The sequence below is a fragment of the Notothenia rossii genome (genome assembly GCF_949606895.1).
Source record: "Notothenia rossii genome assembly, chromosome: 8".
In the NCBI taxonomy this organism is placed as follows: Eukaryota; Metazoa; Chordata; class Actinopteri; order Perciformes; family Nototheniidae; genus Notothenia; species Notothenia rossii.
In genome coordinates, this window is record NC_136906.1 from 49,958,134 (window position 1) to 49,979,014 (window position 20,881).

At 43.7% G+C, this 20,881-nt stretch overlaps 1 protein-coding gene across 5 annotated transcripts in view; it reads left to right on the forward strand.

Moving 5' to 3' along the window:
• The window catches only part of bach2b (BTB and CNC homology 1, basic leucine zipper transcription factor 2b), a 105,553-nt gene that overhangs the window by 48,141 nt on the left and 36,531 nt on the right, over positions 1-20,881 (forward strand). The window contains exon 1 of one of the 5 annotated variants that reach the window (XM_079646612.1): positions 2,929-3,015. The exons of the other annotated variants lie outside the window; for them this stretch is intronic. The gene's annotated coding sequence lies outside the window, so the exon portion shown is untranslated. Of the gene's footprint in view, positions 1-2,928; positions 3,016-20,881 lie in introns of those variants that run through there. 5 annotated transcript variants of the gene reach the window in all.

Sequence of the window (20,881 nt, forward strand, 5' to 3'; positions counted from 1 at the left end):
TGTGAAATTATGTTTGACTTTCTTTAATGTATCTAACCTGAACCCTGATCTTACCACTTCACTGATGATTGAGATTATTCTTTCTATGTTTGAGCAACAGAGAAGCTGGAGGGCACAGTTTCTGCACTCAAAACACTGAAACATTGACTTTAGTTAAATGTATCATGTCAACCAATTTCACATTACTGTATTAGGTTAGTTGAATATAATTATTGCTTTCAACTAACCTAATAGAGTTGAGTGAAATCTGTGGACATTATACATTTAATTAAAGTCAACGTTTCAGTGTGTTATCTAAAGACATGATGTTGCAATGTGTTTGTTAGTTCACCAACTGGTGACACAGTCCAGTCCCCTCTCCTGTGTGTGTGTGTGTGTGTGTGTGTGTGTGTGTGTGTGTGTGTGTGTGTGTGTGTGTGTGTGTGTGTGTGTGTGTGTGTGTGTGTGTGTGTGTGTGTGTGTGTGTGTGTGTGTGTGTGTGTGTGTGTGTGTGTGTGTGTGTGTGTGTGTGTGTGTGTGTGTGTGTGTGTGTGTGTGTGTGTGTGTGTGTGTGTGTGTGTGTGTGTGTGTGTGTGGGTGTGGGTGCGTGTGTATATTTTCACCCATACATCACTTCCTAAATTAGCTCCCCTACACTGTGCTGTGTGTGTGCTGCTGCCAATGGGTCATCAAACCCACTATGGCCATTCTCCGGGGGGATAATGTGAGTGAGCTCAGTTTCAAGTATTGGGACATGTGAATGTGTTGCAGGACCCTCCCCCCCCCCCCCCCCCCCCCCCCCCCTCAGAGTGAACTGACAACCACGGCTGTTCACAGACCCCCCCATGCACTGCCTCCATGACACACAGGTTTAATGTGACCTGACGAATATCCTTAAAGAAAGGAAACCAATGAGACAAGAAATCTGCGAGATAGTTCAACTCTTCAGACTGTGAAGCATCGCTCGTACACTCGTAGTAACATTTCCCAATTTCCCCCATGTTTTAAAGAAAGTATTAGGCTTTCCTTTTCTAGCGAAGGTACATTTCTCTGAGGCCAGACAGTCAGAGAGGTGTTTGAGAGAGCGCTGGTGTCAAACATCCAGGATGAACTGTTAAAGTAGAAAACAAGAACTATTAAGTGCACGGTTAAATAGGCATGTTTGCTGTGAGCTGCTCTTCTGTGTGGTCGGCAGATATCTGCAGAGCAAGATGTGACACCAGCACATGAACATATAAACAAAGAAGAATTTGATGTGAAAAGGCGCCTGTGCGGCGTCCAGTTCTCAGACATGTTGGATATCTCTGTGCTGGTCCACGGTGTGTTACAATCAGTCGCATCAGTAAATGTTGTCTCTCCTCTTCCTCACTGCCTGGCAGCCCTTTGATCTCAACGGGATATTTATACCATTGCTCTGGTTTTGCACATGTATGCATGTTGCTACAACAACAAGAGCTCTTGCATGTATTTGTAAAACTTGAGATGTTGCACATGCAAGAGCAGTAAAAGAGAGCTTTTCTCAGCCATATCAACAGAGCTGTACCCTCCAGCCCACACACACGTACACACACATGATCACACGCAGACTCACTCTTAGCTTTGCACACATACATCCGTACAGACGTGGCTTTTGAAGGTTTTGACGTGGGCGATGCCTCTGTGTCAACTCTTTCCTGTGGGGAGACTTTCCACTTGCCTTTTTTCCATGCGTGCTTCGAGCGGGAGCTTTTTCTCAAATGTGATGGTTAAAGTGTAATTTCAGCACACACTGAATGTATTGTTTCGAACTAAAAATGTCCACCCTGCCCCCCACTCTTTACTCCATACATCCTATATATATCCTCATTAATAATGCAACACCTAATCCAGTCTTCATGCGAGCAGCCATTTAGCTTGCCATTCACTGGCCTAATTAACACCAAATATGCTGCTTTATTATTTATATATTATTTCAATTGTATTTCACTGTACAGCATTTAGCTTTGGATCTGTTTATCTAACTCTGTTCTACATGTACAACGTCTACAAGTTCTCGCTCAATTGTGTCAGTTGCACTATTGTATGTCTATTTTTCTTTTATGTTTTAGTAATATTGTATGTTGCACTGTTGGAAAAACGTAGGACTTCCAATTTTCTTGCAGAAACTATGCTGTAGCCTTTGAGTTTTTGAATTGAACTATACCTCTTGTTGATTCAGGCAATAGCAAAGGAAGAGGTTTAGACAAGAAGGTTATGCTGTGCAGGTGTACTAGTCATTTTCAGAGCAAATATCAAGCACAAGATTGAAAATCCAATAAGCATTTGCTATTTATTTTGTATTCAGTCAAATATGCATATTTGTCCTTTGTGGTGACTGTGATGTCTTGCAGTAAAGTATGGCTGCTGTGGTATTAACATTATTTACATACAAAAACCAAAATTGGGTCTGAGTCATGTCGAGGCAAACCAAAATCTTGGGAAGACAGGAAATCAAATTCACAAATATCTCAATTGTCAGACATTTCAAAGACTAGATACAAAATGACACATGATGTCTTATATCTGAAGCCGGAGAGAGAGCTGAGACATGGCTGCAAACGCTGGAAAGCGTGGCCAGTCTATAGATAACTTCAGTGTTTCTATCACATGTGCAGCGCGTTACCATATAAGACAGCAATATGACTCACCCCGCTCACTGACCTACTATGTGGGAAGTCATGATTCATGCAAGCTGCATTTAAGCAGGCAGGACCCAAAAATACTCTGGCATGCCATCACACAAACACATACCCGACTATCACACACACACACACACACACACACACACACACACACACACACACACACACACACACACACACACACACACACACACACACACACACACACACACACACACACACACACACACACACACATACCTCACTTGCTCAGTCATACTCACCACCCACAGACACTGATAGGTTCAGAGGCAGCCGGTAACATACAGTGAGAGACATTAGAAAGTTGTCAGAGCAAAGACTGGAATAACAAGATGACTGGATCTGCCTTTTTGAGGTAATGCCAACGAGCATCTGGCGCCGTGAAGGCTTAATTATGTTACTGTTGCTGTGATTTTGAATGGATATGAAGTTGTTTTTTGAGACACTAAAGTCAAGTTTGCAACAGGTAGCTTTAGTTTCAAAGCATTTTAACGATGAAAATAATTCCTCGAGAGCGAATGTAACTTCACTTAAATGAAACTGATTTGGTCACATGGTGAACCGTAGCTATCGGTGGCGTGTCTTGATTTTGTAAGTGAGCAGATTTTTCAATTAGTCAGCAGAATATGTTTATAAATAGATTGTGGAGTGCTGGTGTTGTGACGCCAGAGTCAAAAACCACACCAAGTTTGAAAGAGAAGTCCTAAAAACATGTCGTCAAGCTAAGAGTACTAACCTGTCAGCTTTGTTCTCAAATTCCTTGTTTGATGGATCAAAGGAATCCGTCAGAGAGTTTTTACTCAAGCTTTCACTCTGTAGTCTTAGCTCTTTCTGATGTCAAAGACATCATCCTGAATGTATTCTTAATGCAGATGGCTGCTCTGATAATGAGTTTCTTCGGATCTAATCCAGCTGTCTTTGATGGTTTCCATGCAGTTTGTGCTCCTCACTAATTGTTTCTTTTAGAAGATAAATCTCGGGGGTGCTTTGAGTATTGATTTCTGTGGTCGAGGTCACTGCCTTGACCTTTCCATGGCTGTGAGATGAAGTAGCTCTGGTGTTAATTAGGCCGACTGCAGATAGATGCAGGTTTGTGCAAGTGCCTTCTTGGACGTGCTCTCACAGCCAGACCCATTCATCAGTGTCAGCCGCAGGAGCAATGCATGATGGTCAGCAACTCGCCTCACCCTCACCGCGGTTACGCCTGTCACCTGACCACACACCCTGACCTGGCTGTTGCTGAGAACATCAGACACAAGGTCCCTCCTCAGCTCAGACATTTAAATGAGATCCAGGACCAGGGGCGGAAGGTACTGTAGGCTAGGGAAGGCAAAGCCTTCCCAAATATTTGTGTCACTGCATCCTGGTAAAATAAAAAATATAATGTATAATGTTTGTGTCTTTGACATTAGCGCTGCTATGCAGCCACCTGTGCCCTGTACTACGAAGGCAGTTCAACAGACCCTGGATATGTTTGAGTTATCTTAACTAACCCTAACAAACGAGATCTCGCTAAGCGGTCCTACGACGCTGGTTATCAACTCGGTAAATCAAGCCAGGGTTTCTCTCTCCAGCTGAGAGCGCGTTCACGTGAAAGGGGCGGGGTTACCTACATTTGACCAATCACAAACAGGGACAAGTGTATTGACAGCGCAGCGCCATACTTCATTAATGAAAAGTAAACTAATATTAGACAAATATGAACTTTAAACATCCATGATTTAAACATATAATCCAGGATACAAGCCACATAGTTCCACCTGCAAGGAGAATATAGAACAACTGGTTAAAAAATAAATAATCTACAGTTTTATGATATCACTGCCCCAGACACGAGTGGATCTGACTTTAATTACATTTGAGTGTTTTGTCAACTTAATGTGTTGCTTAAAATAATACTTCTGCATACAGTATGTGACACTGTAAGTGATGCACGGCCAGATACGGCTCAAGAAGCTGACTCAGATAAGGAAATATTGTGATATTATATGATCGATGATCTGATTGATGATGTGATATGAATGACAAGTGCGACACATCGGCGTCTTCTCTGCATAGGCTACGGCAGTTTAAACTGTATTTCCTTTATCCTGTAATATGACTTGATAGATTTAAACTCCGCACACTGAGCTCTGATTGGTCAGCAGGCGGTGCTTTCACTGAGTTGATCTCTTTTCTATAGACGCCAGAGCCGGGCAGCGTCAGGTAAAAAAAGTTATTTAGCCTTCCCAAACCTGAGCCTCACGCGCCGCCTATCTCCAGGACGTGATTCAGAGTCTTGTCGATTCATGCATGAGTCCCTCGTCCCTTGGGTTCAGGACTGGATGCTGTGTTGTCTTTGCTCAGTCCCCTGATCGAAGCCCAGAGAGGAGACAGTATTGATTCCCATCTAGATAGTAAAGCACTTGATCCATTTATAGATGGACTTAAGAACAACAACTCCAGCCTGAGATGACTGTGTCCTCTATGTGAGGTTTACCTTGAACTTTTATTCTGAGGGTCTTTAGCTTTAACGCCATACCTTTTTTAGAATGTGTATTTCAGGAGAGCTATGTTTTGGATTTGGTCGCACATGAAAAATAATAATAATCTGGTGAGCATCAGCAGCGTGTCTCAGAAGTGTCTGTGTCACATAATATTATCTGAGGATCAATATAAGGAACCCGGTGACCTTCTGAAAGGCTGTTTACCTAATCAGCATGAGAGGAGAATGAGGAAACTGCAGTGAGATTTCGGTGGTGGAAAGCATCAAAGGTTCTTGCCGTAAATCTTCTCTTACAATCTTTGTTTCTTCTAAATGTATATACAAGGTGTACTAAAGAGCCTGAAGAGCATGCTTTATCGCTATTAGACCAAAAGCTGCAGAAGGAAAACACACTGAGTAAATACAACACTTTTTAGTACTTGATCAAACCAGCCTTGTTTGAAGTCTTTGTTGATGCACATGTATTGGTATTCACAGGGTTTTGCCATGGTGACTCAAGCCACTGAGGGCAGAGAGCTGTGTCAACCCATAGACAACAATGTAAACCTTATGAGGTTACGACATTACAGTAATAAACATCATTTATAAAGTGTAAACCCGGATTGCAGTCCCGTATTTATACTAGTTTTGAATAATTACATTCATTTGGAGTGTAAAACCATCTTTTTTTTACATTTAGATGTCTCAAATGTGATGTAAAGAAATGAAAAAGTGATGTAATAGCAAAATAGCCAGGGAGACATTTCATTAAAATGAGTAGCTCCATCATCATTAACATATTTTATTACCGCCCAGATAGACCAATCCCAGTTTAATCAATCCCAGCGCCTGATATCCCTATCGATGCTTGTAATGAACCATTAACACGTTTCTGATGAGCTCTGCAGTCCTCCCTGCAGCGGAGCACCCTCCTGGGGATGATTAGCACCACCTTTTGATACATACTAAAGGAGACCAAGAGTGGTGCATTAAATGTCTGATGTACCAGTCTAGATATATGATTCAACATTCTGGTACCATCCTAAACATAAACTATAATGTTGATCATACATGTAACCAGAAAATCTTGTGATTTTCAGATGTATTGTTTGAAAATGATTCCTTTTCCAGAAAGGCAGTGTGCTACCTTAGCCTAGGTAATATGTATTTATCACAGAAATCTGCAATGTGGACTGTTAGTTTGGGGGTTACCGAATAGGTGGTCGCATTACGGGAAATGTAGTGTTTTTATGCTTGATAACCCACTTCACGTACAAATGTATTACAGCCAAATTGTAGACACTGTAAAAAGTATTAGCTTTATTTCATCCAATACCAGCTATTAGCTTGCCAGGCAAGTGCAAGGTCCTTATCTGTTGCTATTTTTGTGCTTGCTACTTTATCAGCTTTTAATTTAAACAAATGTCCTAGCAATATGACAAACACTGGCACCAAAAGTAACGTTAGGGTATGGGGAAGCAAATAGTTTCCCATGAGGAAACGAAACACCTCCAAAAATATCTTCTGCATGTCACATTCAAAGACACATTACTGCGTCAATGTTGTGGCTGAAAAGCGTTTTGCTTGCATTAGTTTTACTTGCAACAAACAGACCTTGAAGTGGATTATGATTTAAATGTACCTACTTTACTTACCTTTCATCATCATCAACATCGTCATCCCCAAATGAAATTTGTCTTGAAAGCCTTGCAGTGCTAAAAGGATGTTCATTGCTGTGGCCTAATTTGATAATTCCAATTAAGACCGTGTTCATCCTCAGTGTCATTACTCCATGCAGATATATTTCCCCCTGTTAGAGGATCTATCAGGACATTATGGAATTATAGAATGTTACTTGAAAAGTTGATTAATATATTAGTTTAAAGCAAGGAGCCTTCATACTATGTTTGAGTATTGGTTACTTTTGTGGCTGTGGCTGTGAGGTGCAGTGGTGGTTTCAGAAGGTTGCTGGTTCAATTCCCAGCCCCTTCAGTCAACATGTTGATGTATCAGATACAGAAATCCTTTAATTAATCCCACAGTGGGAAATGAAGTGTTACAACAGCAAAGAAACAGTGCAGATGAAAGAATAAAGGAATCAAGCATTGACTTAAGTATTGAATGAAGAGGGAAGTTAATAAAATAAAAATAAATACAAATCAATGGTAAATGATAAGTAGCACCATTTTACATTTTTTATTAAACGAGCCCGTAACTTTAAGACATTTCCAAAAAATTGTCAAAAATTAAAATGTACTGTATATGGTGCATCATTTGTGGTATGGCACAACAGCTTTACACTCTGTATTGTGTTGGTCTACCAGGGACTTGCACGAGACTTAAACAATGTGTTTTCTGCCTATCGCTGTGCTGTAGATGTAAACAGAGAAGTGCAGAAGAGGAATGTGTTGAAGTCATTGTTGCTTCCTGAATGGTGGATGATGTGTTTTTATGGAGCGATCATGACTCTTCCACTGGGGCTCAGCAGTCTGTCCGCCCTCGCTGCCTCTTATATTTCAGCCTCTTCCTTCCACACACCCTGCACATTATTCTGCTGAGGCCCAGGGAGACAACGATCTGCTCATAACCAACAAAAAAGAAGAAAACGTGGCTCACAATGTGTGGTGTGTTTTTTAGAGTAAATAAAGTGAAAATAAGCCTACATATTTTAAATCCTGAAATCAACTAAAAGTTCTGTTTATAGGTGGTTGCTAAAAGTGCTGAAACAATGTATTATTGTATCAGTCAGCATTTATTGAGATTCAGATGATTTAGTGAAAGAGGATTATCTAGCAAAAACGCCAAACATTGTCTTGTACCAGCTTCTAGAATGCTGTTTCATATCAATTTAAATACAGAGCTGGCATCTGATTAGCTTAGCTAGCATAAAGGCTATTAATGTAATTTCCCCTAACAAATTAGGGCTGCCAACAATCACACATTGAGCGTGAGAGTCACGCAATTAACCCATATCTCACGCACTCACGCCACACTTGCCTTTCCTCACGCTAAGTTTTCGTCCAAATTAAATGTATATAAATATAGGTATATAAATAGGTATAGTAAAGGAACAGCAAAGGGAGCGGTCTACGAAATGAGACGGTCTTCTGGCTTAGTTCAGTAAAGCTGGAACGATATTGGGAGATTCTGATTTCACGGATCAATAACGTTATTCAGACACAAATGACGTCTCCTAAGTACCGTGGTAAGGTTGACAACGAACTACAATCACATTTTGATTTAAAAAAAAGCCAATACGCGCCGTCCTCCGAGCTGGACACATTACATTGGTCTCTATCTGCAGCCGGAGAAGAAACGAGTGCTCAGGGACCGTCTGCAAAGTGCAACTCCGAAAAAAGAGAATACAATAATATTCAATCACTATTATACAGCATATTTCTACCAAACTCACTATTTGCATTGTTGTTGTTAGCATCTGGTTAGCTAGCTGCGCTAACGGATATTAAAAGCTGTTTCTAAAACAAGGAAAGGGAGAGCTCTGTCCTGTCAGACTGAGACAGCTCAGTGAGGTAAGGGACTCTGTTTAGATAGTTAACTTTAGTCTAGTTATCTCAGTGGGTCTCAAACGTTTTGTCACCATTTATAAGAATAAATGAAAAACAGTTATGAAATACTATGACAGTAAAACAAGAATACAGTTTAAAAGGAGAGTGATTTGTAAAATATCCATAAAGAAAAAGATAATCTGTTTACAGTTCTGTTTCATATGGGTGTTGAGAGATTTATCCTTAAATTCATTTTGCTCTCAAAATGCACCAAGTTGATGCATTTAACTTCAATATTTAAAAAAAATATCTTCCCGGGGAGCATGCCCCCGGACCCCCGGAGGTGAGGACCCCCCCCACTTATAAAATAGCACTTTACCTCTGCTTACACCTATATGGGGCGACTGTGGCTGCGAGGGAGAGCAGTACATTAATGGGAAACCCAGTTTGTACATGTTCAATACATTTGTAACACTGTACACATGAACGTTTCTTTTTTCGGTTCACCAAAAAAAGAATCTCACTCCAAGCTGAACTCAAATGTTGGCAGCCCTGAATTGTAATATTTACATTTATGATTGTGGACAGATTTAACAAATGTGATGTAATCAGTAAGCTTCAGAGGTGTTAGTAAGTTTATTAACTTTGGACAGGGTCAAGCCAGCCGTTTCCCCCTGTTTCCAGTCCTTATGCTAAGCTACGCTAGCAACGTCCAGCTCTTAGTTAAACACACACACACAAGACTTATTTTGTTTTTTCTCTTAGTACGTCATGATTGTAGATTAATTAATAAATTAACATTTGGATAGTTGGCACTATTAGCTAAATTAGACTCTGAATGGATACAATTGTATGTCGAAAACACAGACAAACCCCACACCGGAAACATGTTAATCACAAGGTAAATGCACACTAAAGCTTAGGTTACTTTATCATCTATTTACCTCGAAATGGGACTATCGTGTACAGAATAAACTTCATGCTGTATTCAAGAAGACTTGAAACTAGCGATTGAGATCATAAACTTCTCAGGGAAATAAGTATGATTAATTGGGTAATAATCAAGTATTTTATTGACTTCTATATTCTGGGACCTCTATTTGCAACCTATTATACAAAAAAAAACTAGAACAACATGTGTTGGTGAGCAATCAATCGAAACAAGGACAGTTAGGCAACAACAGGTACTCAGCTCCTTTCCAAAGTCTGTACTGTATGGCAGTGCACATATACAGTACCTGCGCTATAGTTCCTCATATATGGCTGTCTGCAGGTCTGTAGCCACATGAGTTTGGCTCAGACTCCCTCAGATCAGCAGCTCTCTCCAGGAGCAGCCAGTGGTGAACCCTGCAGTCAGCTCTGGAGCAGACTCATCACCTCCACGCTGTGCTTTCATCTACGCAGGAATGTTAGCAACTCACCGAGAAGATTGGCGGGATCAGTATTAGTGTGGCAGAAAGAGCTGCCGTCAACAACTGACCCTGGAAGTAGAAAAAAAGAAAGAATTTTTTTCTGCATCCATCAGCACTTCTAATCAGAAACCTTCCACAACCTGCTACTTTGTGGTGTGTGTGTGTGTGTGTGTGTGTGTGTGTGTGTGTGTGTGTGTGTGTGTGTGTGTGTGTGTGTGTGTGTGTGTGTGTGTGTGTGTGTGTGTGTGTGTGTGTGTGTGTGTGTGTGTGTGTGTGTGTGTGTGTGTGTGTGTGTGTGTGTGTGTGTGTGTGTGTGTGTGTGTGTGTGTGTGTGTGTGTGTGTGTGTGTGTGTGTGTGTGTGTGTGTGTGTGGGGGTGTGGGTGTGGGTGTGTGGGTGTGTGTGTGTCATCCTTGCATTTTCCTCCCACTCTAACAAACCATCTGAAGCGAATGTGCATTCCAGGGTAGAAATAGCATGTTGGATTGCTCTGAACCTCACAACCGCATCTGGAAACATTATTCTTGGAAGACAGGTCATTATCATAGGAAGAACTGAGAAATGTTTGGAGGAAATAAGCAAACTGTACAGTCAGAGCAGTCAGAACCACAGAAAGGCTGGACTGACATAGTGTTCCACAGCCCCCTACACAAGACTGCTACAATTTCAGGGCTCGACATTATAAATGGCCCGCTGGCCCGGAAGCATTATTTAGACACCCCGGGCCAGCATAACGTACTTTCCACTTGCCCGCTCGGGCCACAAAAAATATTGTTTAAAAAAAAAATGTTTCCTGTGGTATTGCTATTTTGACTAGCAATTTAGTTAAATTGTTTCGTTTATCAACACTACAACATAGCGTTTCGTGAGTCGCTTGTCGTTGTTGGGTGAAAAGCAAACATCTGTTTGCTGCGGAGTTCAATACAGACTATCGCGCCCCCTAACCATTCGCCAAAATGTTTTTAATACCAGCGGTAACCGGCCAAGCGCCGGGCAAAAAACTATCTTCAAATAAAAGAAAGTCACCGGAGGAGTTAAAGGAGAGTGACAGGGAGTATGAGAAGAAGAGGGAAGGAAAGTTTCAGCCAGCTTGATCGATGAAGTTGGCTTCTAGTGGTGCAGTGACGCGTCCTAAAACCCTCTTATAATCTATCGACTAGATTTATGATTCGAAAATTATAAAAGTAGGGTAGACATGTGGAGATTATCCGGCTGAACAAAACGTGCATTTATCAAACAGGTTCGTTTTCCACAGACCTTATTTCCAGCTATTTTCCAAAACCCTGTGGAGAAATCCCATTGCTTTTTTGTCGAGGGAACCAGCAGCTTCCTTCCTGGTTTTATGACGCGTCACTGGCTGCACCTGATGCCAATATAAACAAGGTCTTCTGTCGGTTATGTACATCAGTATGCTGACAAGTAAGTGAAGAGTAGAAAATATAAAAGGTATTGGCCAGCAGTTTAGGATAATGAAGGTTGTAATCTAATCTATTACATAGCAATTACATTTCTAACTCCTAATGACAGTAAGGCAGATAATAATACTCATAATAATAGCAGATTTTTTTTTACAATGACCACAATATCATTATTTTAATAAACCAAATATGAACAATTGAGGAAAATGAGGAAGAACTGATGATTCAAATGTTGTAGTACAAGTAGTAATGTAGTTAGTGCATGAATTACTATTGCAACAAATGTGTTCATTTTCTTCATTATTAGTCGATTTCTTTTGGGAGAATGCTCCGGGCCAGTGGTTACAATGGTGGGGCCAGTGATAATACAATTCCACCATTACTCTGTCATATGGCCTAATATTAAAACACGTTAAATAATTTATGGCTCAGTGTAGCCTCGCAAAGCCAACCCACATTTCTCACTTCCTCCACTGCGGACTAGTTTCAGTAAGTATTTGTGTCAGATGTCATTTAGGCTGTACAGTAAATAGTAGATGATTGACAAGTTGATGAGACATCGGTGTGGCCCCTTGTTGCACCTGATAGGATGAGGCACCACTCTCTGCACTGTGATGAGTCTTTGCTTGTGTTTTTTTTAAAGATGCTGACTAATCAGGAAATGCTCTCAACTGTCAACCAAAATCAGTTTCTTTACAAACCTGAGGTCAAAAATAGGTCATCCAGTCACTGAGCATATTTCATCTGAATGGCCTGGCCTATATGTAGTCATGACATTTGAGCGTTTCAAAAGGTGACACGTTACATCATGAACTAAAACACACACTAAAGCTGGCTTGGATCACTCTGGCTTTCAGAGTGTGAAGGGGATGTTGTCCAGATGTTTTCCAGACTCTTTTTTAGGCTAAACTCATCCAAGACTTCAACTGCAATCTGTAAGGCTTTACAAATCCGATAATATAACGAAATCATACAATAATGTAATACATCACAGGTTGTAAGGGATGTCATATTAGACCCTCCAGAAAAACACGGGCAAAAATCCTTGATTATGCGGGCTAAATTCCTTGATTATGCGGGCTAAAATCCTTGATTATGCGATTAAACATGCAGGGTTTTATGTGATTTTATGCGGTGAAATTGCGGGAAGTTAGGAACTATTCGGAAAGTTGCGAAATATGCTAAATATGCGGGGGAAAAGAATAACAATTTTTTTTCTAACGTTAAACCCCTATTTACTATTCAATTAAACACATTCAATCTTTATTTATTGTAAAAGCAATTGGGCTATTTCAATCTCACACACACACCACCCCCCCCCCCCACACCCACACACACACACACACACACACACTACTCCGCCTCATTCTGTTTTCATTTACTCGTTCGTTATCTGACCAGCTTCAATCTTGTAGGCTACTCACTTCGTTTCTTGTAGCCCTCGAAAGGGTTTTGGAGGTTGATCCCTCGGTGAACGGGAGTTGGATGGCTTTCTTGTCCGCAGCAGGAGAAAGCATTTTCGAATGTTTGAATGAATCAAAGTGGGTCGCCACCGTCGATTTTCTCTTATGCTGCAACACACAGTTCTATTTCGTATATGGCTTCGCCCTCTAAGGCTATCGCTATTGGGTAATCCCCCTGCGCCCCCGCGCAGCACTGAAACACTTGTAGTCCCCACCCTCGGGCCTCCTTCCGGTATAAATAGGAAGGAGGCCCGGCAATCTGCTCCCTCTTTTTTTCAGCAAACCAGCACAGTTACTGAAGCACAGCAATTGAGAATCATCATGAGCAACAACTGCGTCCGTGGTTGTCCCTCATGTGGCTCTGGATTCATAATGAGTTATGACCTGCAGAGATAAAAGCAGTATGCGAATCCTGCCGGGGGTCAGAGCACGCGTACGCGGCTCTAAACCAGCAGGTAGCATGCACTGCGCTCGTCTCCCCTCGGGCGACAGGAAGCGGAGAGCGGACACTCTTGCTGCTGTGGCCGAGGAGGACGATTGGCCCGTCCAGGCTTACGAGCCCGCGGACGGGGTCTCGTGTCCCTGGGGCAGAGTGCCGGGCAGGAGTCCGAAGCAACTCCTGCCCCGCCTCCCTCCACGGTTCCCCGTTCGGTTCTCCCCTCCCTCCTCTCCCCCGGACGGGGGAGACAGAGTCGGAGCAGGGTGTCAGCTTGGCGGCTGAACATGCTTTCCCCCTCTCCGTCACCACAGCGCGGCGGCGTCTGTTACGGAGACGGCCAGAAAAGTGCTACTGGACACTCCAATCAGCCCGGACGGGCTGTTCGGACCCCAGTTCCACGCCATGGTGGAGTCCATGAAGACGGCCGCGGAACAGGTGGACGGCATTCGCCAGCATGTACAGCTGGCTCCAGTCGGATGATCTGCCACAGCGGCACCAACACCTGTCGGTTAATAAATTTCAGAGCGCGCTAATTAAGCCGGCTGCCACTAATTTGTTGATTAGTAGACATCAGGGCTCGCTGCAGAAGCCTGGTTTTAACCTGTTGATTAATAAACTACAGAGCTCGCGGCATTCCTTTGTCCGAGATACGCCTCGTACACACGGCCTTAATAAACCCATGAGCGCCGTTATAACGCCTTATGTGGGCAGCACTGCACACACCTCCATCCATCCCCTGAGCGTATACGCGCCTCATGATGAGAGTCGGAGTGAAACGCAGCGTGTGGAGGCTTCCTCGCAGCCCTTTCGCCTCACAGTGGCGGCGAGGGCAATGGCATCACAGAGAAGCCAGAACGGGGGAATGAGCAGTATTCCAGGCTGAGTGCCCTCAGCGGCAGCGCCCGCAGCTCCCGCAGCGCCACGGCGCCAGGTCTCGCTGCAAGAAGCCTGCTGGTTTTAACCTATCGGTTAATAGCCTGCAGAGCTCGCTAATTAAGCCGGCTGCCACTAATCTGTTGATTAAGTAGACAGCAGGGCTCGCTGCAGAAGCCTGCCGGTTTTAACCTCGGTTAATAACCTGCAGAGCTCGCGGCATTCCTCTGTCCGAGATACGCCTCCTACACACGGTCATAATAAACTCATGAGCGCTGTTATAACGCCTCGTGTGGACAGCACTGCACACACCTCCATTCATCCCCTGAGCGTGTACACGCCTCATGATGAGAGCCGGAGTGAAACGCAGCGTGTGCAGACTCCCTAGCGTGGCTCGTTGCCATGACGACCACAGAACATCTCGAGCATGTGCGCCCGCTCTTAGTGTTTCTCAGAGTGGCAGCGCGTGTGTCTGATGGACAGATGGATGAACAGGCTGATCAGCAGAGGATACGTCCTGCAGTTCGCCTCTCTCCCCCCCCCCCCACAGTTCAATGGGATACAGGAAACACTCCTGTCCTCCCAGAAGCTATGTCTTGCGCTCTAATCCGAGCTGCTGGAACTCCTGTTGAAAGAGGATATTTCCAGGGTTCCTCAAAGGGAGGAAAATCAGGGGTTTTCACTCCCGTTATTTTTCTAATCCCGAAAAAGACTGGGGGAATGAGACATCCTCGATCTGTCAGTATTCCACATGCTGACGATCAAACAGGTGCTGGAATGTTTTCACCAGGACGACTGGTTCACTTCCACCTGAAGGATGCATACTTCCACGTACCCATCATCCCGAAACACAGGAAATTCCTGCGTTTTCCATTCAGGGAATATCTAACCAGACAATCGTCTGCCCTTCGGATATTTCCTGGCTCCTCGCATTTGTGTAGAGGAGGCTGGAGCCACTACACAGAGGAGGGATGAGAGTGTGGTTTTCTCTGGGCGACCTGCTATTTGCTGGCTCGCCCCAGGGAGGAAGTCGCTTTACAGACCGTACATCTCGTATCGCATCTGTCAAAGCCTGGGTTTCATAATAAATTGGAAGAAGAGCTGTCCTCTTCCCTCTCAGACAATCTTTTATCTGGGGGTGGAGTTAAACTCAGCCAGCATGAGAGCGCGATTCTCGCGGCAGCGAGGGGAAGAACTGACATCTCTCCTCCGGCGTGTCACAACCCACACATCCCTCTCCGTGACGCAGCTGCTCGGCGTTGGCGTCAGCTGGTCACGTGATGATCCCCTGAGTCTCTTCCAACAGGGGGACACTCCAGAGGTGGTTCATTCGCTGCAGAAGCCTGCTGTTTTAACCTATTGGTTTATAAACTGCAGAACTCGCGGCATTCCTCTGTCCCAGATATGCCTCATACACACGGTCATAATAACCACGAGCACCGTTATAACGCCTCGTGTGGACAGCATGCACACACCTCTCATCCCCTGGGCGTGTACGCGCCTCATGAGGAGAGACGGAGTGAAAGGCAGCGTGTGGAATCTCCCTCGCAGCCCTTTTGCCTCACGGGCAGCGGCGGCGATAGCGTGGCTCGTCACCATGAAGACCATTACGGCACTTCACAGAGAAGCCTCTCCCCCCAGCAGTTCCATGGGATACAATAAACACTCCTGTCATCCCAGGAACAGTGTCTTGCGCGGTTTTTACCCCCGCTATTTTTCTAAATCTCCTCTTTCCTGTGCGCGTGCTGTCTTGCTATGTGGCGCGAACGAATGCCTTGCGCCGTTCTCAGCGCCTGTTTGTGCACTATCGAGAGCGCTCGATCGGGCAACCTCTGTCTGCAAAGCGGCTGTCACACAGGTTGTGTGAGGCTGTGTCACAGGCATGTCTCCTCTGGGGTGGAGCCCCCGGAGAACATCAATGCGAACTCCACCAGAGGAATTTCCTCCTCCACGGCTTTGCACGGAGGAATGTGGAGTGGAAGATATTTGCACGGCTGCATCTTGGTCTTCCCCCTGTTCTTTTATTCAATTTTATTTGAGGGATGTCTCCCATTCCTCTCTGACATACCCTGTACTGGGTGTCCTGTCGGAGTGAGGGACGTCAGGGAGCCAGCTGTGCGCCTCTCTCCTGCCTCTCGGCACGCGGAGAGCGGCCCTTTTCCCCTCTTATAGGAGGGATGTTCCTTTTTCCTCTGATACACTTTGTACGGAGTGCCTGGTCAGAGTGAGTGACGTCAGGGATCCAGCTGGGCGCTCTCCTACCTGTCTGACACAGAGAGCTGCTGTTCCCCCTCTATGATCGCTGCGCAAGGTGGGACCTTCGTCTCTACTTTCTCACGGCGGCCGGTATGTATTGTTCCCAGCCTTCACCCCGTCGGGAAGATAGGCATGTTTTGCTATGTTCCAGGGACGGTGATGCGCCATTACGCATGGCACAACAGGCATGGGGTGTTATTTAGCAGGTGTGTCTGTGCTTCTAGTGCCGGGCGGACCCAGTGGGGCGCAGACTACATCATGCTTCACCCTTAACCCAATAGCGATAGCCTTAGAGGGCGAAGCCATATACGAAATAGAACTGAGGTTACCTACTGTAACCCCAGCTTCTATGAGTAAATGGCGCAGCCCTCTAAGCGCTGGGCCCCACTGGCTCTACGATTAGCTGAAGAAAAGTTATTTGGTATGGGAGCAGATTGCCGGGCCTCCTTCCTATTTATACCGGAAGGAGGCCTGAGGGTGGGGCCCACCCTGCGGGTGGGCGAGGACTACAAGTGTTTCAGTGCTGCGCGGGGGCGCAGGGGGATTACGCCATTTACTCATAGAAACTGGGGTTACAGTAGGTAACCTCAGTTGCACGGGGTGCAGAATAGTTTCCCCCCACTTTTTGCCCGGTCTTTAGTAGAAATGTTCGTTGGTAAATGAGCTCTATACAGTGTTGTTTACATTCTGTGATGCGCGAGCTGATGACGTCACGTCAAGACGAGTTAACTTTTTTTTCTTCTCAACTTTGTGTTGAAAAATGCGGGGATTATGCGGCCTTTTGATAAATATGCGGCTTTTTACAAATCTGCGCCATTTTGCTGATTATGCGGTAAATTCTGCGATCGCAGAATCGAGTTTTTCTGGAGGTCTATCATATCTTTCCAAAATTGTTCATTTTTGCATTAACTTAGTAAATACTCCCTGCAGATAGAAACGTTTTAAATGCAAAAATATATCACAGACTCACATGTTTACATTACATTGAATTCCATGTGTTCCACGCAGTGCTTGAATTGGAATAAAAAAGGTGCCAGTACTCTAAATCAGCAACAAGTATTTGGCACAAAGTCATAGTATATCCTATAATGCTGGTGGGTTTGTCTCTTTACTGTATATTTTAGAAAGGCTCACTGTACTTAAACAAAATGACTCAGGGTGCATCTGAGATTAGAAGGGGTGCAGTGGTAAAGTGCTATTTTTATAAGTGGGGAGTGGACCTGACACCCTCTAGTCTAGGGGGGTCCGGGGGTATGCTCCCCTGGGAACATTTTTTTTTAAATATTGAAGTTAGATGCATCAATCTGGTGCACTTTGAGAGCAAAATGAAGAGATATATGGATACCTCTCAACATCCATCATGAAACAACTGTAAACAGATTTACTTTTTCTTTATGGATATAAAAGAAAGTAAAGCTTGACTCCTACTGGCTGGTTAAATGACTCCTCGTCCCTGAGGCCACTACCAGTTTTTTGTGCCATTTTGCTGGATTTATTTGTCAATAGCGTTGCTGCACAAAGTGATAGCCCTCTAGTTTAAATCTACTACCCAAAAAGAAACATATGGAGATGGGTTACTATTTAAAAAAAAAATGCAAATCTATTTGGGAACAGTGGGGCCGGGCCTCAAATCCTATAGGGGGGTCCGGGGGCAGGCTCCCCCGGTAAGATTTTTTTTAAATGTTGGACTTAAATGCATCAATCTGGTGCATTTTGAGGGGGAAATAAAGAGACTACACCCATATGAAACAAAAATGTATACATTTAAATAATCATAAAATCAAAACTACATGGCCATAACCAATAACATACAATATCCAATATGAAAAAACATTGAAACTTGTTTATTTATTTGTTTTTGGTTCATTTATAGTTGTGAGTGTGTCTGGGCTCCTGAATCGGCCTCTCCTGTCTCCCTCCTCTCCCCCCTGCTCCTCTTTGAGGCAACAGCAAAGACTAGTTTTAGCTCTCAACAAGTTTATCTTACCTTTTTTCACCTAGTTAACATTTTGTTTGTATTATTCATGCATATTTTACTAATCACTACCCCCTCAAATGGAAATATGTGTTTACATAAATGGTGACCGAACCGTTTGAGACCCACTGAGATAACTTAAACTAAGTTCAATCAATCAATCAATCAATGTTTATTTATATAGCCCAATATCACAAATGTTACATTTGTCTCAGTGGACTTCACAGTTTGTACAGAATATCAGTATGACAATACGACACCCTCTGTCCTTAGACCCTCACGTCGTACAAGGAAAAACTTCCAGAGAAAACCCCACAGTTTAAAGGGAAAAATGGGAGAAACCTCAGGGAGAGCAACAGAGGAGGGATCCCTCTCCCAGGACGGACAGACGTGCAATAGATGCCGTGTGTAAATTGAAAAGATAATACATTTGCAACATAGGTAGTCCAAATGTTTTGAAATGCATGTGTGTATAATAAGACGATGAATCCACGAGGATATCCATCCAGGACTTATGATCCAGGACCGCAGCCACGACTCAAGATCCAGGACTCGCAATCCATGACACAGGACCGCAGGATCATCCATGACTCCGGATCCCGGCGTATATAGACACCAAAAAGAAAGAAATTTGGGGAAGCTGGGTTAATCGGAACATGAGAGTACACAGGTATAGACAGAGAGAAGGAAGAAGTAAGATGTCCCCCGACAAACTAAGCCTATATCAGCAAAACTAGGGGCTGAATCTAATCAGCCCTAACTATAAGCTTTATCAAAAAGGAAGGTCTTAAGCGCACTCTTAAAAACGGATAGGGTGTCTGCCGTCCGAACACAAACTGGAAGCTGATTCCACAAAAGTGGAGCTTGATAAGAAAAAAAAAGAAAAGTTAAAGTTAAGTTAAGTTAGGCAGAAGTTAACTATCTAAAGACTCATAGAGTAATTTACCTCACCTGAGCTGTAGTTATCAGCCTCTCAGTCTGACAGCAAAGGACTTTCCCTCCACCTTGTTGTTGAAACAGCTCCTTATATCCGTTAGCGCAGCTAGCTAGCACCAGATGCTAACAACAATACACGTAACCGGTGCGCGCGCTTTCTCGCTCGCTCGCGCCACACATACACCAACACACACCCTCCCGAGCTTGAATGACACACAGAGACCAATCGAGGGCATTAGTATGATCTGTATGAAAGTGGCAATGTCGGCAGGCCACGTCATGTAGACAGCCAGTCACCCTCTGTGAGGCAGAGTCAGACCCACATTTGCGCTGGGTTGCGTTTACAATATATACGTATATTGCCGGCGGCTGAGTACCGGCGTTTTACTGAGTACCGGCACCTGTGCCGGTACCACATGGGTAAAAATCAGAAGTGCCGGTACTGCGTACCGGTGAGTACCGGCCCAATTCAAGCACTGGTTCCACGGTAAATACTTTTATACCCAACAACTTTTCTATAAACTGCAGCAGTCATACAATGAAAGTCTTCCTTGTGGGATTTTCTAAGTTGTACTGGTGTATAGAGACATGATGCTAACTGTGACACATTTCACAAACACCTCAGACAATCATTTATTTTTTCAAGCACTCTTGGGTATTTTCAAATTGATTGATTGCCTATAGAGCAACACACAGCCAGTGATCAGGGCCTGAGAGCTGTCCTTCACTGCATGTCCACCCCCTGTCTTCCCATTTACACGGTGAGGAGCACAGAGTCTCTGTGAGCGAGCGAGACAGAGAGAGAGAGAGACCTAGAGAGAGCACACCTTTATCTATGTAATTTAGTTGTAAAAAATAAAGTAAGAAATCATTCCAATGTGTACTATAGGACAGTAAAAAAAAAGGGGAGTGATCAATAAAATATGCATAAAGAAAAAGAAAGAATACTATCTAGGTAACATAAAATAAGAATAAACAAGTTGAAATTATTTGTTATTGGTTGTGATCATATTCTAAAGATGTTTGGATTATTGAAAAGTATACAGCTCTCTTTCATCTGAGTGTTGAGAGCTGTATCCATACATTCATGTTGTGCTCAAAGTGCACCAGATTGATGCTTTTCACTTCAACATTTAAAAACAAAATCTTCCAGGAGGTGCATGCCCCCTGACCCCCCTAGAGGATGTGAGGTCCACCCCCAAATAAAGCAGGTTAAAATAATTTAATTGCATACATTTTATTCGTAAACACTGAAAACGGGTCCCACAGACCCAAACAGCACACAAAGGTTAAAGGTAAGCATATAATAATGTTAAAATGTGATAAATATATACACTGCAAAAAAATTAAAAAGTGGAATAAAAGTAGCTCACGACAGGTGGGGCTTGAAGAGGCTTGGTGTGTCCGGGGCTTAAGACGCCTCCCAATCTCTATTTTCACACCTGCAGTAGTCGTAACCATTCCACCTCCTCACCATCTA